This window comes from Cnephaeus nilssonii, assembly GCF_951640355.1.
Source record: "Cnephaeus nilssonii genome assembly, chromosome: 2".
NCBI classification, from domain to species: domain Eukaryota; kingdom Metazoa; phylum Chordata; class Mammalia; order Chiroptera; family Vespertilionidae; genus Cnephaeus; species Cnephaeus nilssonii.
Window position 1 is genome coordinate 73,179,450 of NC_137073.1, and position 21,711 is coordinate 73,201,160.

Below are 21,711 nucleotides of genomic sequence, written 5' to 3' on the forward strand. Positions count from 1 at the left end.
GAAGTGGGGGTGAGGGGAAGGTGGTTTACGGAAAATGCCGAGCATGTGGTCTTAGGTCTGCTCCCACCACGCCACATCCTTGGACACTGATGTGGGCAGCCTGTCCAGAGACCAGTCTGCAGGGACTGCCATGCATGACTCCCTAGCCCAGGGGACAGTGCCGGGGGCCTGGAAGCTCTCAGTTTCTCTGGGAAGTGGGGTAGTCAGAGGTGATGGGAAAGTCGATCATTAAGGAATTTTTTGAGCACCAACTGTGTGTAATAATAGCAATAACCACCTTTATTGAGTGCATACATAGTATCTCGGTCTTGTGCTCAGCACTTCACAAACAGTCCTTTATTTCCCACAGTAGGTCTGGAGTACTGAGTTTAGTGCTTCCCACAATTTACAGACAGGGAAACAGGCTCGGGGGAGTGAGTGGCTTGCCTAGGGTCATCACATGGCTATTGGGTGGCAGGGCTAGGAATTTGAACTCTGTTGCAGACCTACGGTTCGTGCCCTTAAGGATTGTGCTCCCTGGTGTGTGCTTGGCGCTGGGAACTAGACAATAGAAAAAAATCTATGGGGGGTATGTGCAGACCTCAGACAACTTGTGGATCTTAAACAGAACAGGAACTACTCACACTGCAAGTGCTCCTCTCCTCAGCACCGGCATCACGTGGGGAAGAGAAACTGTGCCAGTGCAGGTGGGGCTTCCCTTCAGAAGTAGAGAAAAGAGTTGAATGTGACGGGGATGGTGTCGTGGGTGATGGTTCTTGTTGATTTTGGAAATAACTTGAGTCTACTGTAGTATAGTCACACATTCAGGTACACAGCCAGAATGAGTGAAAATGGGCTGCTGTAAAGCAATAAGGAGGAGTGGAGACTGGGGTAAATTGGAGACTCTAGAGCAGGCGTCCTCAGACTACGGCCCACGGGCCACATGCGGGTGTTTTTGCCGTTTTGTTTTTTTACTTCAAAATAAGATATGTGCAGTGTGCATAGGAATTTGTTCATAGTTTTTTTTAAACTGTAGTCCGGCCCTCCAACGGTCTGAGGGACAGTGAACTGGCCCCCTGTTTAAAAAGTTTGAGGACCCCTGCTCTAGAGAGCAGCTGCTACTTAGCTCTAATCACCTGTTATCATTTGGAAATGTAGGCCCATTATTTACAGGAATACTGATTCCCTCCCCCCTCCCTCCAAGAAAAGCCATAAATTGGATCATCTTTTGTCTATAAGCTTCCAGATTGAAACCTCAGGAGACGTTGGAACAGAAATGGGGATGTAGAGTTGAGAAACCAATAAAATAGACCAGGGGTAAACAGTCCATTTCACTTTGCTGCAGCTCGCACCAGCACTTCTCAGACTTCGGTGTGCAAACTTCAGTGAGGGGGGGTCCTGTTCAAATGTCCGTGCTGATTCAGGAGCCCTGGGGTGGGCTTTGAGATGCTGTAGGATTGGGCTCTGTGGAGAAGGAACCTAAGGCAGCATCTAGCTTTGGCTGGGAAAAGCACTGTGATAAATTAGTGCCGTCTACTGGAAGTGAAGAAAGGGAAAATGGCCGGACATATTTGCCCTCCCAGTAGCACCCCAAGATCATCAGGTAAATTCTGTGTTTATGGTCATTTCCAGTGTTCCCCTAAAAAGTCAGCATTTGAGAACACAGCTAGGCCAGAAGCTTCTGAATTTTACACCCTCCCTTCTTAGGCACACTCCTGCATGTAAGAAAAACTTGGATTCATCTGTCATCTGAGAAATTGGGGTTAGACTGTTAAGTTTTCAACTTGGGTGGGATAAAGAAAGAGTTAACTGATTGGCTCGCCCGTCTTTCTGCTGTGTTCTGAGGATACAAAAATATGTCTTGAATACGCTGGTGTTCCGTTACTTCCACGTGGCCTTGGCGTCCCTTCAGCATGGGGTCCGTGATGGGAGGAAAGGGTGGGTGCTGAGGAAATTACGTTGAGCAGAAATCCTCTTGTTTCCATTCACTGAGAGCTGTTCTTGGAGCCCTCTCTGGGTCCCCTGCCGGTGTTCAGTGCCCTTGGAATTGTATGCCAGGAAACAATATGATCTTTCTAATTGGGCACGTGGGAGGAGAGGCGCTGGGTGAGCCAGGATACCCTGGCCGTTGACACCTAAAAATAGATCTTTTTCCCCGTGAATAAATGAACGTTTTGGGGGACAAAATGCCTCGCGCGTTTCTAGCCATCTCGGACAGTTCCACAGAGGAGGCCAGCGGGGCCCCGGGTGCAGCCAGGTGGGTGGAATGCCAGCCATGGGGACTGGGCCCCTCGGAGAAAACGTCAGTGGGCTCCCGGGGGCAGAGGCTGATCTCAGGTCTGAGGCCAGTGTACATGGGCTAGTGAGGTGGGGGTGCTGGGTGGGAGGAGAGGGTCTTGGCGCAGTGCTTACGCTGTGCGTGCCCGAGAGTGCCGAGTGCAGGTGCTGATTCAGGAGCTCTGCCTGGGAGGCTCTGCAGTTCTGACGAGTTCCCCGGTGATGCCCATCCCGCTGGTCCAGGGAGCGTCAGGCTTTGAGTGACGCAGTTCACCATGACCTTCAGGACTCTGAGGAAGGGTGCAGGCGCACAGACTGGGTAGTTACCCACTCCATTTTTACCATCTTGTATTTGGCCTAAGCTGAGAACAGGCAACGGCTTTAGCAGGTATTTCTCGTCATCCCAACGACATTTTCCTTGCACGGTGTGGTGGTGACACTTCAATATTCCTAGTATTGTGTGTTATGATTTTTGCTGGTCAAATGTTTGGGAGACCCTGAACACTGTAGACGTAGTATGTGCTATCCTACATAATAAAACCCTAACATGCAAATTGACCGAACAGCGGGACAACCAGCAGAACAACTGGTCTCTATGATGCGCACTGAACACCGGGGTGGGGGGCGGGGGGGCGGGCAGACGCTCGATTCCTTGTCCCCCAAGAGGGAGGCGACCAGCAGTGGCCAAGGTGGGTGCCAGCGGGGGAGGGGGGGCCCTGATCGCCCCACCCGCCAGTCACCCCACAGATGGCCCTGATTGCTGGCCAGGCCTAGGGACCATACTCTATATATTGGGAACAGTCTCTTAGATTTAAAAATTAAAACCTGGCAAGGCTACTCTAACACTGAAAAAACAGGATGATGCAGCGATGACATGCAGGGACTCTGGCTTGCACATTTTGTGGTCAGCCCTGATTCTGACACTTACAACTGTGTGACAAAGCCAATTACTTCTCTCTGCTTCAGTTTTTCCACCCATAAGATGGGGGAAATGGTACTACTGCCTCAGAAGGATCATGTTATGTACTACTTTTTATAATCAGGGCAAAAAAAAAAGGTCACTGGTGCATGCAGGTCCCAGATTGCGATAGGGATGTCCGACTGTTGGTTTAGGCCCGACATCCCCCGAGGGGTCCCGGATTGCGAGAGGAAGCATGCACTGGGCCTCCAGTTTGGTGAATAACTGAGCAGACTTGACCAAAATTGTCAGGGCAAAAAAATAGCCCAGTCATAAAAGCTGTGAATAAATCTTTATGATAATTTTAAAACTTTCCTGAGGCTGAAGATAGGTAGTGCAATGGGAGGAATAAAACTATTCCGTGAGAGGAGGCTTCTCACCCGGCCTTTTGGAGAGCAGCAGGACAGACCTGACTGAGGGCAGAGCTGGTACCGGCTCTATCAGCTGTAGAGGTTTCTTCTCAAGGCGGGAAAACGGCACTCCTGTCTCTTTGGGGGAATCTTTTTGGGGGACATCTGGCTGACTGTGTTGAAGAGGTACCAACCTCCTACTGGCCAAGTTCTGCTTGAATAACAGCATCCTTCCCCACCCCCATGTGAGTTCACCCCCTGGGGTGTTGTGGATACCCCCACTCTCCCATAATCCCGTGTGCTCTCCAGAGCTGTTTTCAGCCGGTGGAATTGGTGTGTTCTTGGCATCGGCTCCTCAGAACCTGCGGTGAAGTCTGGCAGTGGAAGCCATGACTGAGCGATCGTCACAGATGAAAACCCAGTGAGCTCCTTCTTGGGTCTTTGATGGACCCTCGTGCCCCTGAGGGAGAAGGCCCGGGTCCTCCCAAGGGGATGACCAGTTGTCTGGTCACTGAAATTCTGAGACCGGAGGCCCCAGCTTGTGCTTTTGATTGAATTCCAGAAATCGCTATCCACCCGTGTCGCGTGGAAATGGTGTGGTCAGGTCTGCGGGGGAGCTCGGGATAAGCTGCAGTAACAGAGACCAGCGGGCAGCAGTCGGGATGTGTCTGTGGTCAGGGTACGGAGTTCGGGGCACCCAGCAGGCTTGGCAAGGGAGGAGGACTCAGCCTCCCCACCTCCTGTGCAGGGGGCTCAGGGCCTGGAAGGGCGTTAGCAGGCGGCGCTGGGGTCTCTCTCTGCCCCTCCCTCTCCCCTGGCTGTGCCCGTTCTGGGCAGCTCTGCTGGGGAAGGGGCTCTTCTTTGTTCCGCCCTCACGCGGGCGCCGTGGACAGCCGCTCTCCCGTGGGGAGCACTGAGGAGGTGAGACAGGCAGGAGTAGGACTGATGTGAAGGAGGTCTCTGCACCAGGGGGCTTGCTGAGGTTTGCTTTTCTCTCTGTTCCCCACAGTGACTTGCAGGGCGACCTGGATGGAAGGCCAGGGTCCACACGCACTTAGATGCAGAGCTGCCTCTCTGACTCCTCGGCTCGGCCATTCCTCTGTGTCCTCCCCTGCGGTGTCTCCGGGGCTCAGGCGAAGCCAGTTTCCTGTTGTGGGATACAGAGAACTAAAGCGCCATGGGAGTGGCCCACACCAGAAAATGGGTTTTCTTCCCTTTCATCCTATGACATTGAAGGCTTTTCTTCCCACGTTCTAGCAAACTTGCTCAACTTGAAACAAAATGCCATTAAAGCTTTTACATTTTTTCCGTGGACTTACAGTAGAGGGCAAAACGTCATATTCTAAGATGTGAGACGCTCATGTGGAGGCGGCTGTGTGACTTTGGCCGTGTTCCTCTGCGTGAAATCCCTGGGCCGCGTCCCGGGCTCTGCCCCCCTCCCCCCTGCTGCCGGGTTGGCAGGAATGGACAGCTTTGTCAGAGCCGGGGGTGGGGGGGTGGTGAGGGCCTGCCTGGGCAGAGGAGGCCCTGGACTTGATGAGGTCCTGGGGGCCGAAGCTTAGGCCATTGCTCGCCCAAGGACCTGCAGGCGCTTCAGAAGTAACTTGGAAAGTAGGGACAGTGAGCCCACATCTGGAGTTCTGCTTTTGGGTTCTTGTTTTGTTTTGAATCCAAATGATGGTCAGAAAGAGAAAACCCAGCAGTGGCCACGCGGCCGAGTGAGTCAGCGTGGGTGGGTGAGGCGCGAGGACAGTTCCTCACTGAGTCACAGCCGTCGGAGCTGTGAGTGGCCCCTGACACCTCACTTTCTAATTGCCTCCGGTCTGGAGGAGCCAGCGGAGGCCGGAGCACCCTGCCCGGGGACACAGCCGGCTCAGGGGGGGCTGGAAGAGGAGCACACTCCTGGGCTCCTTGTCCAGGGCTCCTCCTGTGCACCAGGCTGATTCCAAGGTCCCACTGACTTCCTGCTCCTCTCTGGGCCCGAGCACAGGGCTGGCCCGGGCCTGGGAAGCTGCCCTTCCTGTGGTCTCAGCCTCAGGCCCCTGAGAGCCCCCTCTGCTTTCCCTTCAGGGTTTCCTGAGGCCGGGTGTCTGGCCCCCACCTTCCCTCCGCAGGGGCATGGCATCCAGAGCCATTGTCCTCCTCTCCCTCCGTCAGCATCCAGCAGGTGTCCCATGCCGGCTCGGCCCCAGCTGCCCAGCTTCTCCTTCTTAGGGTGCCATCGGGGTGCTGCTCCCTGGGCTGTGCCGAAAGGCTGAGCGAGGAGCAGCCCTGCCGAGGCTCTGCCGAGGCTCGGAGGAGCTGGGGCGTGGTGTCTGCACCCCTGCAGGGCTGGGGAGGGCTCCGGGCCTCCACTCTTTTGTTCTAATTGCCTCGCTGGCGTTTGTTTTCCTTCCTTCCTTTGAGCAATGGCTTAAAACCCGAGGTAGTACCTGCGCCGTTTGGAGGGGAGCGGCGGACTCCAGGTCTAAAATATTTAATAAAACAGCTTTAGTGCTGAGAATGAAAAGAAACAATTTTAGGTGTTGATAAATGCTTGGCAGAGTTCTTCTTCTCTTTTCAGAGCTGATCCTGCAGATCAGGGTTTTGGCACATGGGTTATTGCTTAACAACCCACGCCAGCAGGGAGAACCTCAACGGCGCTTCCTTTACTTTTCTGCTGAGAAGGGGGCTCTGACCTGGGAATAGGAGCCTTTAGTCCCAGCGCTGACATCTTCCCAGCCCCAGTGGGCTTCTCCCACCCCCCCCATTTCCTTTGTTCAAAGAGATTGACAAGTGCTTTTCCTTACCTTTCCCACAGTGTCCCGCACCTCCCACCCGCTACCCACCATGTGTACGGTACATTGACCAACTAATACTGACTATGGTTTGTCCGATTTACTCCCATATATCTCTGTCACACATCCTCTAAGGAATGTCACCAGGCAATACTTGGTTCATATGGTTTGAATTACTGTCACACCTAATAGAACAAAGCTTCATTTGTTTAAAAATATGCTATAGTGAAGGCTTAATGTTTAGTACTGGCAACGTGTCTGTGTAAAGCGGCAGTACCAGGAATGTGAGCGACGTCTTCTGATTTTTGGAAAGATAATGGCACTGGGTTAGACCTAAGTTAATTTTTCCTGCAGCTGAGCGGCGAATCCCTGGTGTCCCTAAGAAGCAGAGGATTTCAGTCTGCTGGTCCCGCCGGGAAGGACGTCAGTGGCTGTGGTGACAGAGAGAACAGGAGCTGTGTCTCTCATGTCCCCTGACGCACTGCCTGGTTTGGGACGCTGGCTTGGCGCGGTGTGCCCACCTGTCAGCAGGCAGCAGGGGAGGGTGCTGCGGCCTGGCACCGGAACCCTGCTCACCATCGGATGGCGTCATCTCCTCCATGCCTTACCCCGATTTGGGTCTCCGGGCTTACTCGGAAGGACAGGGAGTGAGATGGACTTCCTAATAGTAAGAGGACACTAGAATCACTTGGGTGGAAACAGTACTGTTTATTCCCCCCCCTTTCTTCTTCTGGTTTCCAGAAATATCATCTTCACGTAGATTTCGTTAATTGTGTACAGATTGCTAGAGGAGTCAATACCTAAAGCAAAAAGGCAAGTGCTTTTAAAGAGTTGCTACATTCATAGGCTGGTTTTTACAAGGATGTTAGAAAACATTTTGCGGCTATGATTCATACCCCGATGCTTTGATAAATTCTTGCATTGCACAAATTCATGATTCAGTCTGTCAGATGATTTCCCTTCGTGAGACTCTATAGTAATGCAGAAATTCAGTGATTTGTTTCATGAACCCTTTCATCTGTCTCCCCGTGTAATGCTGTCTGTTTTTAAAGCTGTGAGCGTCTTACCCAGCTCCACGCGAGCCTGGCCGCGTGGCCGGGCTCCATCCTACGCTCAAGCCCTGGTGCCTGCAGACTGCAGCACTCTCTTCCGAGCCGTCTGTGGCTTCATGCTTCAGGGGAAGACGATGTACTTGGCCAGCCCCTTGCAGCCTTTCACAGGAATGCTGTGGCGGTAGAATGAGGTCACCAGCGAAAGTACTCAGTTCTTACGAAGACACCTGCTGCAGGGTTCCAGGTGTTGGTATGGGCAAACTTGTTAAAAGACAGGCGTTTTTTGTTTGTTTTTCATTTTTTAAAGTATTTTGTTGTTGTTGTTAATCCTCACCTGAGGATATTTTTTCCATTGCTTTTCAGAGAGAGTAGAAGAAAGGAGGAAGGGAGCGAGTGGGAGAAAGTGAGAGAGGGAGGGAGGGAGGGAGGGAGGGAGGGAGGGGGAGAGAGAGAGGGAGAGAGAGAGAGAGAGAGAGAGAGAGAGAGAGAGAGAGAGAGAGAGAGAGAAACATCAGTGTGAGAGAGGCACATCAACAGGTTTGCACACGCCCTGAACGGGGGTGGGGAAGGAACTCACAACCCTTTGCTGCATGGGGAGACACTCTAACCACTTAGCCAGGGCAGGTGTTTTTTTAATTTAATTGATTTTAGAGAGGTAGAGGAAGGGGTGTGGGAGAGGGAGGGAGGGAGGGAGGGAGGGGAGAGAGAGAGAGAGAGAGAGAGAGAGAGAGAGAGAGAGAGAGAGAGATATCAATTTGTTGTTCCACTTATTTATGCATTTATTGGTTGATTCTTGTATGTGTGCCCTGACCGGGGATCAAACCCACAGCCTTGGTGTATAGGGACAACGCTCTAACGGTTATGACATATACTACCCTTTACCTCTTTGCACACAATATGCCACAATTACCTAATCCTCACAGCTTCCAACTACACGGTAACATTTAGTCTAGCAGTGTTTGGCAAACATTAGTCAACAGAGCAGCAAACCGCGGCTCGCGAGCCGCAGTTTGCCGACCACTGCTGTAACCAATTGAGCTACCTGGTCAGGATGGTATGGGTAAATTTTTAATTTTAAGGTATGAAGGTGCTTGCTTTTGACAAAGCTCTGACAATGAACATTTGGCTATTGGCATTCAGTAGAAGAATGTGGGGGTTTTTTTGTTTTTTTTTTTAAATATATTTTATTGATTTTTTTACAGAGAGGAAGAGAAAGGGATAGAGAGTTAGAAACATCGATGAGAGAGAAACATCGATCAGCTGCCTCTTGCACACCCCCTACTGGGGGTGTGCCCGCAACCAAGGTACATGCCCTTGACCGGAATCGAACCCGGGACCCTTCAGTCTGCAGGCCGACGCTCTATCCACTGAGCCAAACCGGTTTCGGCAAAGAATGTGTTTTTAAAAAGCAATTTTTCAAAATTTGTTAGCATTAGGCTTGTTAAAATGGAAGTTTGGGTCTCAGTATTTTTTAGCATCTTTTGAATGTGGGTGCTGTATCTTGGATGTTGGAGGGACTTCTCTATATTTATTGATTTACTTAAATGGCCCATCCCTCAGTTCCCCCATCTGTGAAACAAGATGATAGCACTTCCCTCAAAGCGGTGAGGATGTTCAACAGTCAGGCATTCATGGTAGACGCTTAGCACATGCCTGTCGCTTTGGTAAGACTGTAAATTTCACCATCATTGTTAGTTACTGCTGCATACCCACAGTCTGCACCAGATGCACAAATATGGCGATGAGTTGGGAAGGACACAGTAGACCGTCAAAGAGATTAAGATGGGTGTGTGGGAACAGCATTGAGTTAGGACCGTGGTCGGCAAACTTCGGCTCGCGAGCCACATGCGGCTCTTTGGCCCCTTGAGTGTGGCTCTTCCACAAAATACCATGGCCTGGGCGAGTCTGTTTTGAAGAAGTGGCGTTAGAAGAAGTTTAAGTTTAAAAAATTTGGCTCTCAAAAGAAATTTCAATCATTGTACTGTTGATATTTGGCTCTGTTGACTAATGAGTTTGCCGACCACTGATTTTTTTAGGACAACGGTACTTATCTCACCGGTGTATTTTAACTCAGAAGGGCACAGCAGATATGGTTCTGTGGCTAAATGCTGGCTGGAAATGCATCAGTTTAAACAGCAGGATTTTTTTTTTTTTTCTGGGAGCACAATTACCCTAAAGAAAGATCCAATTGTAGACAGATGGTGGTGGTTCAGAGATCGATTGTAATCAATAAGAAGTCCTAGCAGCTGTCAGGTTCAGAAAGTAAAAAGGGTTGTCAGACTGAGAAACGAGATATGAAAGGCGGAGATTGATGAGTATTGGATGTTACTGTTCATCTCTCTTCGGCACTCAGGGCAGGAAGCGTCCTGCCTTCAGTCTTCCCCAGGCAGCTCAATAAACAGCGGGAGTCTGGACAGATAACGCTGGGGGCAGGTGGAGGGGAGTTAGCCGATTTTTCCCGTTGCATGACATTGTTCAGTTACTCTTGATGGGACTAAAAACTGTTGTAATAATGAAATTTGAAAATTCCACAATCTTTTTTTCCTTCCTTTGCATGTAAATAAAGTAAAATCTGAAATCCTTCATTCCTTGACTTCATTAGAAGTACAGTACGTCCTCAGTGCTGTCGGTAGGTTCTTGGAAACTGTGATTTTAAGTGAAATGGCATTTAACAAAACCAATTTTACCGGAGGCTAATTGCTATAAATAAGAGTTAAGTTCCTATAGCATATTTCTGGTCACAAAGCCTTCACCAAACTTCTAAATAGAGACCCAAAACACTTCCACTATTAAACACGGAAATAACGGTGAGCTGTACATACCTTTAAGAAAGGTGATTAAGAACAAGTAAGATCATTCTTTCCCAAACCACTAATTCCAGTTCAGGGCTTTGGGCGGCCAGGGCCCCTCCCAACAGCCCAGGGCTCAAGGCGAGTACCCAGCCCGGACGGGACGCCCTTCCATCCCAGGGCCACTCACACCCACACTCACTCAGACCGGGCGCGTGGAGGTACACCAGGTTACCGCATGCGCGTCTTTGGGGTGCGAGAGGAAACCAGAGTCCCGGGAGAAAACCCACACACAGACCGTGGCCCCTGCTGGAAATCAATTGTCCTTTCTCGCCAACGTGATAACGAAATGGTGTGGAATGAAGTGGCATTATTCAAGGACCCGCTGTACAGGGAAACTGGCCTTGTCCCTCCATTTTTAGGCAGGGGACTTTGTATATAAAACCTGCAAACACAGGGCCAGGTGACATAATGGGACAGGAAGCTAATCCAAATTTCCGATCCTTTTGAATTAAAAATGACCCCAGCGATGGGGGTGGACTGTGTCTCCCAGGGGGCAATCCGAAAGTCACGTTGCCATTTGTTAGTCTTCTTCACTCCTGAACTCGCGGTGACTTCTCATTTGAACTTTTGTGGGGGGAAATCTCAGCATTAAGAGCTTCCCCGAAGGTTAATCTTCAGTCTTGCTTCCTGATTTCCAGACAGAGCTGAGTTAAACACATAAGTGAGTCTGTTTGTTTTTCTGTCTCCAAGGTGTTTGGCCCCATGTTCATCCTCCTGGCCAAGGTGGGAGAGAAACACTTCGTTACTCAGACAGAACACTGACAGGAACTAACCCTGGGAATGGTGACTTGACACAATGTTGGCTGGGGAAGTCCAGTTCTCCTTCAGGCAGGACTGAATGTTTCCCAAATCAGTTCTGACAAAGTGAGGTTAGCATTCAACTTTCTGGAGTTTCTCAAAAATGGTTTAGGATATTTCAAGCCAACTATATATTTGTTGCCTGTTTCTCAAATGTCTAACCTCTACTACCTGTTGAGTACTTCATGTATGTCAAACATTCTACTTTCTAAGCTGTGCTGTGGAAGTTTTTGTCTTGTAAAAGTTCCCCTAGAATGTAAATACCATGTGATGCCTTTGATTTGACGTTGGGGTCAAATGGAGGGCAGTGTGGGCCTTCCCCCAGGAAAGAATGGAAGGTTGTCTTGTTTTCCTCATTTGGTTCTTAGAGTGCATTCAGCGGGCAGTAGTGTAATAGCCTATCAGGGTAAAAACATCACTCGCCTCCACCGGGCTCTGTGTGGACAAGACTTGTGCTCAGAGATTACAGATGTGTGGGCGCGTTGTTGAATGTTAATGTGTGCGGCCTTAAATGCTGGGCACAAACCTACTACTCTTCTGGGTTATTTATTTTACTTTAGTGAGAAAAGAAAAACACGGTGCACTTGAATGACATTAAGAGACAACTGCATGTTATGGAGATTAAAGTAAAGTGTGGGTCAGAAAAAAAGACAATGAAGAGAACATTTCACTGTTTCCAGGCTTTGTCCCACAAAGACTTGGTTGTGTTTTTGGATGACTGGTTAGAAGAGATACCCAATTTAGTGTGGTGTTCTCTGTGAGTCAGATGACTGTTTTAAACAGCTTAATTTAGACCTCGGCTCCCGGGTAAAGCCACTTTTTTCCAAACGAAAAGGTTTGGATGCTGATTGACTCACAGTGTTTGCGTTCTGATTGTTCCATCCAACCCAGCCTGTGCGTGAGCCTCGAATGTGGGCCTGAGTGGGAGAGACGGCTGTTCTGTTCCCCGTGTGAGGAGGGGGTGGGGGTGGGCTCAGGGCTGCAGAGGCTGAGAGGGGGCTTTTCTGACTGTGGCACAGTTTCCCACGGAGCGGTTTTAAATCCCGCCAGCCCCACTGAGGGGCCAGGAAACAGCTAGTGGGAGAGATCTGGCCTGAGGCTCCCGGTGCTCTCCTCAAGGGCAGAGGACTCTGCGGAGGCCCTTGGGTGCCTCTGCCACCCGCTTCCCCGGCTCCTCTGAGCTGACAGGAGAAGCTGTGAGACAGCTCCTCCAGAGAGCGGCAGAGCTCGCAGCTTCGTGCTCCTTTGAAGTTTGTGCCTCTATTACTTGCCTCTTGCTGCATCAACTGAGGGCTGTCCGCCCCGCCTCCGGTGACCATCTTTAACTGTGTAGGTATTCACCAACTCCTACCAGGGTACCCTCTCCCCAAATTTAGCATATTTATTTTAGTTTGTGGCCCAGGGAGTTTTTAAAAGGTGTAATTTTTTTTTTTTTTAAATCTGTTTTCATTGATTTCAGAGAGGAAGGGAGAGAGAGAGAAACAGCAATGACGAGAGGGAATCATAGATCGGTTGCCTCCTGCACGCCCCCTATTGGGGATCGAGCCTGCAACCTGTGCATGTGCCCTGACTGGGAATCGATCTGTGACCTCTCCTGGTTCATAGGTCTACACTCAACCATTGAGCCCTGCTGACCGGGCTAAATTTTTACCTTTACCTCTTTGTGGCGGGATATTTCTATTTGGTCTGTAGCTATTTTTCCATTGCACTTACTTCTCCTTTATTCCTACCCTTCATTCCAAAAGGGATTAATGCAGCTTGGTTTCCGTCAAGGTTAGCATTGACCTGTCGTTGTGTTTCTAGCATACTGACGTAAGTGCCCTCCTATGGGCTGTTCAGACATGAGCTCTGTGAGCCGTTTGTTTTTACCAGATGGCCATATGAATGACCTACCTGATTTTGTCTTCCAAGGTCATGGGTCAACAGCCCTCTTAGCCATTATCATTACTACCATTTACTAAATGCTTACTATGTGCCAGGCTCTGTGTAAAGCATTTTACATGAATTTTCTCATTTAATGTTCATATCAACCAGGGAAGTAGGTAGTATCATCCCTACTTACAGCGAGGCAAATTGAGGCATCAGGAGATGAGTTACTTGTCCAACTTTATTCTGCTAGTATGTGCCATAGCCAGAGCTTGAACCTCATCTCAGTCTAGATCCTGTAACTTAACCAAAAGTGGGTACCTTCTAGAGCAGAATTGTCCCCCAGGGGCATTGTTTAGTACCTAAAAGTATTTTTTATTGTCATAAGTAGGAGATGCTACTGGCATATAAAGGGAAGAGGCTCCGGGTCCTGCTAAATATCACACAATGTACAGGACAAGCACCCATAAGAAAGAATTATCTGGCCCTGAATGTTGAAAGTGCCAAGGTTGAGAAACCCTGTTAGAGACGTAGCAGAGTATTTGTGTTTAATAGTTAAGGGTGCCACTCAGGTGATGTTCCAGAACCTTAGTTACTTTAAGAACTATTCCTTGTTTGCATAGTTTTAGAATTTTTTTTTTTTTTACATTACTGAATAGGGAAAACATATACCTGATTACAAAGAGAAGGCATTTAATGCTCTTCCTTGCTTTTGAAGTGCAGAGGCTGTCTAGTCATTCTTATACTGCCCTGGTGATGCGGTTATTGGAATAGGCGTGGTGTTTGGATAATTACGCCAGGCATTTTTTTCTTTGGTTCTCACTCAGAGGCTTCAGTGCACATAAGTTCTGCCAGATGTCAGCAGGAAATGTTTACATTGTGAAACTTTAGTGTCTTGGCCCTGCTTGGGTCCCATGAGTGGGTGCAGCTCACATGACCCCACGGAGCATGAGCTCAGACCCCATGGGCCAGCGGGGGGGAGGCCCGTGGGCTGAGGGAGCCTGGTCTGGGCACAGGGTAAGCCTGCTCCAGTTTCTTTGCCCACGAGGCTGATGTAGGTTCTGTGGGGAGGAGTTCTCAAAGCCTTAATCACAACCTTCTGTTTTGTGTCCAGTCACGTGCTCCGCCCTCTGCTCGACAGACAAACCGAGCGCCCCAGTTGGAGAAGTTTAAGGTCTTCCTGTTTGTCTGAACTCCTGGCAGCGAAAACGTAGACATCTGTGCATTGTCCAGCCATTTCCTCCCCTCCAGCCCCCTCCTCACGCCCCAGCAGCATCTCCAGCGCCGTATTGTTCACATTCTTCCTCAGCTTGACCTTGTGCTAACTGCCTGTTGATTGTAATGACTCTTCAGATAAAGTATCCTTGGGACTTTTTTCTTTTAATGAAATTGCGGGGCGGGGGCGGGGGGGGGGGGGGGTTGAATCCATGGACCCAGCCAGAATGCAAGGCACAACATTTTGAAGTGTATCTCCGACCACAGTGAGACACTTTAGTTCCTGCTCAGCGATCCCCTTACTGCATTTTAGGATAAAACGTTTGTATGGCAGGATGTGAACGGCACTGTTGGCCACCGGGCTCCAAGGGCACCCCTCTGTTCTCTCTCTGCCTTGCCTTCCAGAACACTCCGCCTCGTTCTTCCCCCTTGGCCTGCTCTTCGGTCCCTTTGGTGTTTTCTCCGTTCCCCAGGGTGGGGCCTCCTATCTTCTCATTCCACCTCACCCTAGGACAGTGGTCGGCAAACTGCGGCTCTCGAGCCACATGCGGCTCTTTGGCCCCCTGAGTGTGGCTCTTCCACAAAATACCACGGCCTGGGCGAGTCTGTTTTGAAGAAGTGGCGTTAGAAGAAGTTTAAGTTTAAAAAATTTGGCTCTCAAAAGAAATTTCAGTCGTTGTACTGTCGATATTTGGCTCTGTTGACCAATGAGTTTGCCGACCACTGGCCTAGGAGATCACGTTCAGACCCCTGGCGTTCCTTACCCTGGGAGATTCCAAACCTCCGAGTGCCCGAGGCACAGCCACAGAGCCCTCCAGGGCTGCCTGATCCAGACTTGACTCGTGATCTTGCCAAGCAATCCCATCTCCCCTGTTCTTACTCCAGGGAATAGAACTATTCAAGTGTTTGTTCGAATCTGTGTTGTTCTTGACCTGTGGAGCCTGTAGCGCCAGGTCCTGCTGTCTCCCCTGCACAGTTCTTCACCACGGCCCCTCCGCGCGGTACGTCCGGGCCTTTCCCTTTCTCGCCTCCGTCACTGCAAGGTCGTCCTGACTGGCCTTCCTCACCCTCCAGGTGCGCCCCCCTTCCTGCCCCTTCCACATCCCCCGCAGCAGTCCCTGGATCGGGGGCTCGGCTCCCCGCAGAGCCTGTGCACGCCTCTGCGAGCGTGTGTGCAAGGTGCTTGTGCAGCAGACACACTCATTCAGGCAAGGTCTGCTCCCGCCTGGTACTGGCCTAACCCTTGCAGGTATCCCACAGGCGACTATTTCTAAAATGCAAGTCTGACTTCGTCCCTTTTATGCAGAAAATATTGTAGGGGCCCCTCATCATAATGTATTGGACACATGTATCGGCCCCTCTGAGGGTGTGTTCCTCAGTGTGTCCAGGGGTGACACTGATCCGAGCTGGGCGGGCACTCAGGACTTGTTCCTGGCGGCCTTCTCTCTCTCCAGACAGAACGGTTTCCATGGCCATGGCCGCTCTGTGCTGTGCCCACCTACTGCCCTGTCCGTCACCCCACGAGCCCGTGACCCTTTTGAGGAGGATGGTCATTTTGCTGTCCCAGCGCCAACTCAGAACCAGGCTCGTGAATGGACGTCAGAAGTTCCTGTTGGTGGTATGCGAATGTGGCCTGTCTTTCACTCTGACTAGAGGCAGAAATAAGATCAGTCCACCGCTTGGTTTCTGGATTTGGCTGGATGGTTTCTGAGGAATGGCCACTGCCCGCCAGGCCGCGTCAGCTTTGCTTTCTTTCCGTTGAGGAACTTAGGGTTCTCCTAGGCATCGAATACCTTACCCGATGAGATGAGATGCTTGTTGTTTTCCCAGCCGCGGCCATTGGAGCACCTTCCTCTCTGAGAAGGTCCCACGTGGTCAGGACCTGAGAGGGAATTTAGTGGGAAGGGACAGGTTGCAAAAAGAGTTGCAAATTTCTTTTGGGGATCGGACTTGATATTCACAGGCTCTTCCCTGAGTGTGGTCCTTCGCTTTGTCCCGAGCCCGATTAGTACATATTTATTCTGTCAAATGCAGATCGCCTCTTCAAATGACAACAACCTGCACTCACCGCGGTCTCAGGCCCGGAGGAGACTGCGCTCCAGGACGGAAGTCACAGGAAGTCACAGAGGGCGCAGCAGCCCTGCCAGGGCCCCAAGCCTCCGCACCGCGCGCACTTGATGGCAAACGGAGCACGTTTGTCCCTTAAATGCGATGTCGCCTAGGAATTTTCTTCATAGAAATTTGGACCAGAAACCCAGAGAGTCACTTAAACGTCACCCAAGTTCCTTGAAATCGTTTTTAAAATTTCTCGATAATCCTGTAATTTAAAAGATAAATTTGAATAGGTACAGAAGTTAGAACATAAGGTTAATTTTCATTCTTCTATTTAAATTCGTCATAATAACTAGCTAGCAGATATGCCTGGATTAAATATCCTTCACCCTTTCAGACATCATTTCTACTTACACACACACACACACACACACACACACACTCACACACACACACTCACACACACACATACACACACACACACAACCCTGAGTGTTATCTGCCACTTCACTTTGGCTCAGAAAACAAGCAATGCCAGCATGACCCAGCCCGTTAGCCTTCTTGTAAGAAGGGTTTTGTGCGACCATCCTGGGGCTGTCCAACAGAAGCAGAAAAACTCCCATCTTCCCCCGCCATCCCAACTGCGGCTCTCTCATATGAGTGAACTAACTGTTGATTCACTTCACAGTTGTTATATTCCTGATAAAACTTTGTAGTTTTCTCAAGATTCTCCCCCTCCCATGCTGCCCCCCTCCACCCAGCATGCCCATTTCTGTGGCTAGTCATGCTCCTCGGCGGCCTCATATCTGAGCTTCCTGATTCCAACTTCAGTGACAGTTTCTTGAGGAAGTAAGAGTATCTTTGTGTCTGTGCCTGCCCTCGCCACCCCATCCCCCAGCATATTGCTCTACACACCCTGGACAGTCATTTCTTGAACATGGTGTTGGCGCCTAGAGGCACCTGCCTGGCCTCTCCTCTTTAAACCTCAGTGCTTAGTCCAGCTGAAGTTGGCTGTTGCTACTCACTATGGTAAATAAGGCTCAACAAATGCCTATCCATAGGAATTCTCCAGGTAGGGAAGCTGGCAATGTCAGACTCCTTTTTAAGTGCTTTAGTTGTAGCAGCTATTTAATAAGCATTACTTTCAAAGAAGGGTGCGATTTAACAAGACAAAAACAAAGGAAAAATCAAGAAATCACATATTCTGGGTCCTGGGAAAAATAAGAGCTATTTTTGGAGAATTGGTGCAGTTTCACCCATTACCTCAGAAATCCATTGCTTCTGTCCTTTTAAGCCTCTGGGCACTTGGTTTCTTTTGCAGGGAGAGAGGTGTTTCTACGTGTGCGTGCTGCGCGCACGCACACATGCGCGCGCACGCGCACACACACACACACACACACACACACACACACACACACACAACTTGTTTCCCACCTACACATAGCCAGCCTTCCAAGACTGCATTTTGGTTCCTGCCCACATGACAAAGGCTCAATGGGGTTTAGCCCTTGCTTTTATGAATAGCCACCTCCACCAAAGGGCAGTTTGGGACAAAGGCCAGGAAGTTAGGAGTGAAACTGGACTTACTTGGGAGTATTCTTGCTGTTGACATAGGTTTGTTCTCACAGTCCGTGCCTGCAACCTGCCTACCAATTTGGGATGTGTGTGGTTGACCGCCAAATAATTTCTCTTGCCAGAACCTCTCATCGCTGGCCTCTGCTAATTGTGCTTATCATTATAATCAAATCAATTTTACTGAACCTTGGTAAACATTGCCTTTGACAGCATTGGGACCAACATTTTTTTAAAATATATTTTTATTGATTTCAAAGAGGAAGGGAGACAGAGAGAAACATCAATGATGAGAAACATTGATTGGCTGTCTCCTGCACACTCTCTACTGGGGATCAAGCCCACAACCCAGGCATGTGCCCTGACTGGGATTAAACCATGACCTCCTGGTTCATAGGTCCATGCTCAACCACTGAGCCACGCCGGCTGGGCAGGACCAAATTTGAAAAAAAAAAAAGGTTTTAGAAAAAAAATCTATCCATGATATCACTGTTAATGCCACGTAAAATTGAAAATCACTTTAAATTAATGTCAGCTCAGCAGCTTCATCACCAGGCTATTGGGTTGGAGTGTTGAATTTTTAAACATCGTTTGAGTCATTTGGTTGATCATAACAAAATGAGACATTTTATTAGATCATTAATAAGAATAATCATCAGAAATAAGTGCCCCTGGATAGATGCAACTCAGCCTTCTGGGGCCATTTATAACTGATGAGAGAATTGCACCTTAATAATTCACCAAGAAGCAAAGAATAAACAGCAGCAAACATTAATTTTATGGGACAGTTTCATACGGTTTATGTTTTGAAATAAATGGGATATGACTTTTGACTCCTGCCTGAAACCAAAGCACTGAAAATGGGTTCTCTGTGTTCAGCTTCTCCCGCTGGAGAAACGCACACTGAGATGCTTTTGTTCATCAGTTGGCACCCTTTATGAAAAAGTGATTAAAACCCTGTATCCTACCATGTCCTCTGGCATGTGGCTATGAAATTCTTCATGGGGGCAAAAGTCCCTAAGAAAGGAAAGACCCGTTTGGGAGTGTGGATTTTCAGAACTGAGAAGGAAGGGTTCTGAGCAGGCTCCATCTCCGATGCTGAGGACAGGGGAGGCCTCATTTCCAGCTGTTAAAAGACTGGAGTGGAACTGCTCTGCTGTGCTCCCAAGACTGAGAGACACTCGGGAACCGGGAGTGAGGGGCTAGAGGCGGGCTCTCCACCCCAGGAAAAAGGCGCGTGGAGCCGGGCTAGCCCAGGCCCTTCGGTCATGGCCCTGTGCGGTGCCCAAGGGCATGCCCCAGCCCGTGGTTTACTTGCTCTGTGATCAGGTAAGGCCTCTTCTGCCTCTGCACTTAGCATTCGTCATAATCTAAGGGGGTCCCTGTCTCCCCTCCAACCAGAGGCGTGGGTCCTGGAGAGCCACCTCTCCCTGTTCTGGGAGGAAGTGATGAAGGTGGGCATGTGCTCAAAATGACTGACTTTGGGAGCCCAAAGTGACGGTGGTCATCTGCAGAGCCTCCCCTCTCACTCTGTACTTGAGACATTGAAGCCAGAGTAGTTAGGGGGCTGTGCATGCTCACACCCCAGTTGGTCGATAGCCGAGAGCAGAAACCACATTTCCCCTGCTTCCTACTGGTGTTTCCCCCCTGACATATGACTTTGCCATTTGACAAACTTCAGATTATAGTGAGTTAATGATATTAGAAGGTGATTGGGTGTATGTGTGGCCGTGTGGAGACAAACAGACCTTCAAGAACAGAAATATAAATGGTAACCACTATGATAATGATAGTATTGATTCCCACCACCTATCCAGTACCTACATGTATACCTTGCTTTACATGCATGGGTTTTGTAATCCTGTTGCACCCTGTGAAGTGGATACTTTGATCACTCCCACTTCAGGGAAGTTCATTGTCCAAAGACTTGAGCTGGTTAATGGCCCAGCAGGGTGGTAGCACTGAAGCAGGTCTGGCTCCATTTTGCATGCTTTCTGCCACAGGACTCCTTTTCCATGGAGAAATTGGTATGTGAGGGTGAGGCTAATTGCCCACATGCCAGGTGGGCCCCTGAACAGGAAGTCCTAAATGGCAGTGCCGGAGGGTGACCTCCAGTGGCCATGCTGATGTGGGGTTGGGGGGTGAGAGGCTGGACCCTGTTCCAGGAAGAGTAGGCTACCTGAATGGAGTACTTGTCATGTGCCAAACACTGTTCTAAACTTGTTATTTATTTTACCTAATTGATCTTCACAACAAGCCTATGTGGTCGGCACCATTAGTACCCCACTTGACAAACGGGAACTGAGGTGCAGAGGTGCCTGAGGACTCAAGCCAGGATTCAAATCCAGACAGCCTGGCTCCAGGCTGAACCACTCCCGGTGCTGCCTTTCTGGATGAGCTCATTGGTCTGCAAGGGTGGAGCAGCGGGGTTGGTAGCCGCCTTGAGAAGGGTGGCTGTTGAGCTCACCTGTAACCTGGGGGTGAGACCTTCCCCCAAACATTGCCTGGCCCATATTTCATGCTGGGACCCAGAATTGTCGTGGGAGAGCTTGGCACTTGGGAGGCAGGGACTTGCTCTGCCCCCTGTGGGCGTTTTCTCCCCAGGCCCGTGGGGTCAGGACTGTGGGAAGTCATGCGCTGTAATGAATCTGGTAGTTCAGAGAACTGTGTCAGCACTCTGGGCATGTTCCTTTTTATCACCTAACCAAAACACGGTCTGTGTTTTCCCCTTCATGCCTCCCCCCAGGCTCTTCGGCCTCGCACCTGTCGGTTCCTGAGCCATGCGGGTTCTAGTGAGTCATCCGCTCTGGCCTGGCGCATGCCGGGGAGGATGGTGGCAGGAGCCCACTGTGGCACCTGGAGTGCATGGCACTGGGAGGCTTCCTCCTCACCCGCCTTGGTTAGCAGCCCTGGCCGTTGAGCAGCTGGGGAAGAGAGAGTTAGGGCTGTCTCTTCTTACGGAAGTGAACCTAAAGCCATTTCTCTCTCAGCCTTCCTTTCTCTTTTGTCTTTTAGTGGCTTGGTCTTGTGATACATACTCTCTTCTTGGGAGACATCCAGTTGAACTGTATCTCTATTTACTATGCCTCACTATTGTTAAAAGCTGTTAACAGTGAGTCCCTGTTTCCAGAAAGAGAATAGTGGATCTTATGAACAAGTAATCGGGGCTCAGATTTCCAGAACAGGGTTTTCTCTGACTGCCTTGAACTCTGAGTCTGCACTGATTCATCTAGGGTGCAGTGAGGAACGCTCATTGGACCTCCTCCTGCTGCCTGGAACATTCCTGAGTCATTAGGCCAGTTCAGCAACGCAGGCCAAGACTGTTGTCTGCATTTACAGATTGTCCCGTATCTGCAAGTACCTGAAGCTACTGGCAACTGTACAATGAACTTGCTTTTCCTCGAAGAACGTGTTGTTTTGGGAATGACACGTAAGCATCTGTTTGCAAAACACAGTTTGAATCCTAAATATCTGGGGAATTCCTCTAGTTAACAGATGAGGAAAGTTTAAACCTGCCTGCCATTTTTCGTTTGGCATTCTCGTTAGGGAGGGTTGAAAACCACTGGGTAACTTGATCTCTGGCCTTGAAATCACTGAGATGGACAATGTTTAATGAACTGAGTGTAGTTTCAGTGGACAAGTCTGTCTTGCTGATTTTTTAGATGTTTAAAAGTTGACAGTTATGTGTGTGTGTGTATGTGTCTGCATGCAGTCCTGATCACACTGTATTTCATGGTTTTAAATATATGAGAGAAATAAGGCACTAGAGAGGGGAAATCTCCGATACATAAATTAAACTATAAAGAGCCATGTTAGCACACATGTACGTTGTACATTTTGTTCTTTATTGCATGTGTGTTTGATGCGTAAATACTCAGGCTGTTTTCAGATCCTTCTCTAAGCTTGCTGTCAGGCAGTGTGTACTGTGGACACAGCCCAGGCCAGTTCAGCCATAGGCCTGCA

General features: G+C 49.6%; 1 protein-coding gene and 1 long non-coding RNA gene across 7 annotated transcripts in view; one reads left to right on the top strand and one right to left on the bottom strand.

The window, feature by feature from the left end:
- LHFPL2 (LHFPL tetraspan subfamily member 2) overlaps nt 1-21,711 on the top strand; it is a 232,139-nt gene that overhangs the window by 174,121 nt on the left and 36,307 nt on the right. The window contains exon 4 of one of the 6 annotated variants that reach the window (XR_013815110.1): nt 4,574-8,007. The exons of the other annotated variants lie outside the window; for them this stretch is intronic. The gene's annotated coding sequence lies outside the window, so the exon portion shown is untranslated. Of the gene's footprint in view, nt 1-4,573; nt 8,008-21,711 lie in introns of those variants that run through there. 6 annotated transcript variants of the gene reach the window in all.
- On the bottom strand, nt 11,991-18,746 carry LOC307112471. The gene is made up of 3 exons (XR_013814721.1): nt 17,567-18,746; nt 16,664-17,524; nt 11,991-16,617 (listed from the first exon to the last, which is right to left on the bottom strand). It is a non-coding gene; the product is annotated as an uncharacterized lncRNA (long non-coding RNA).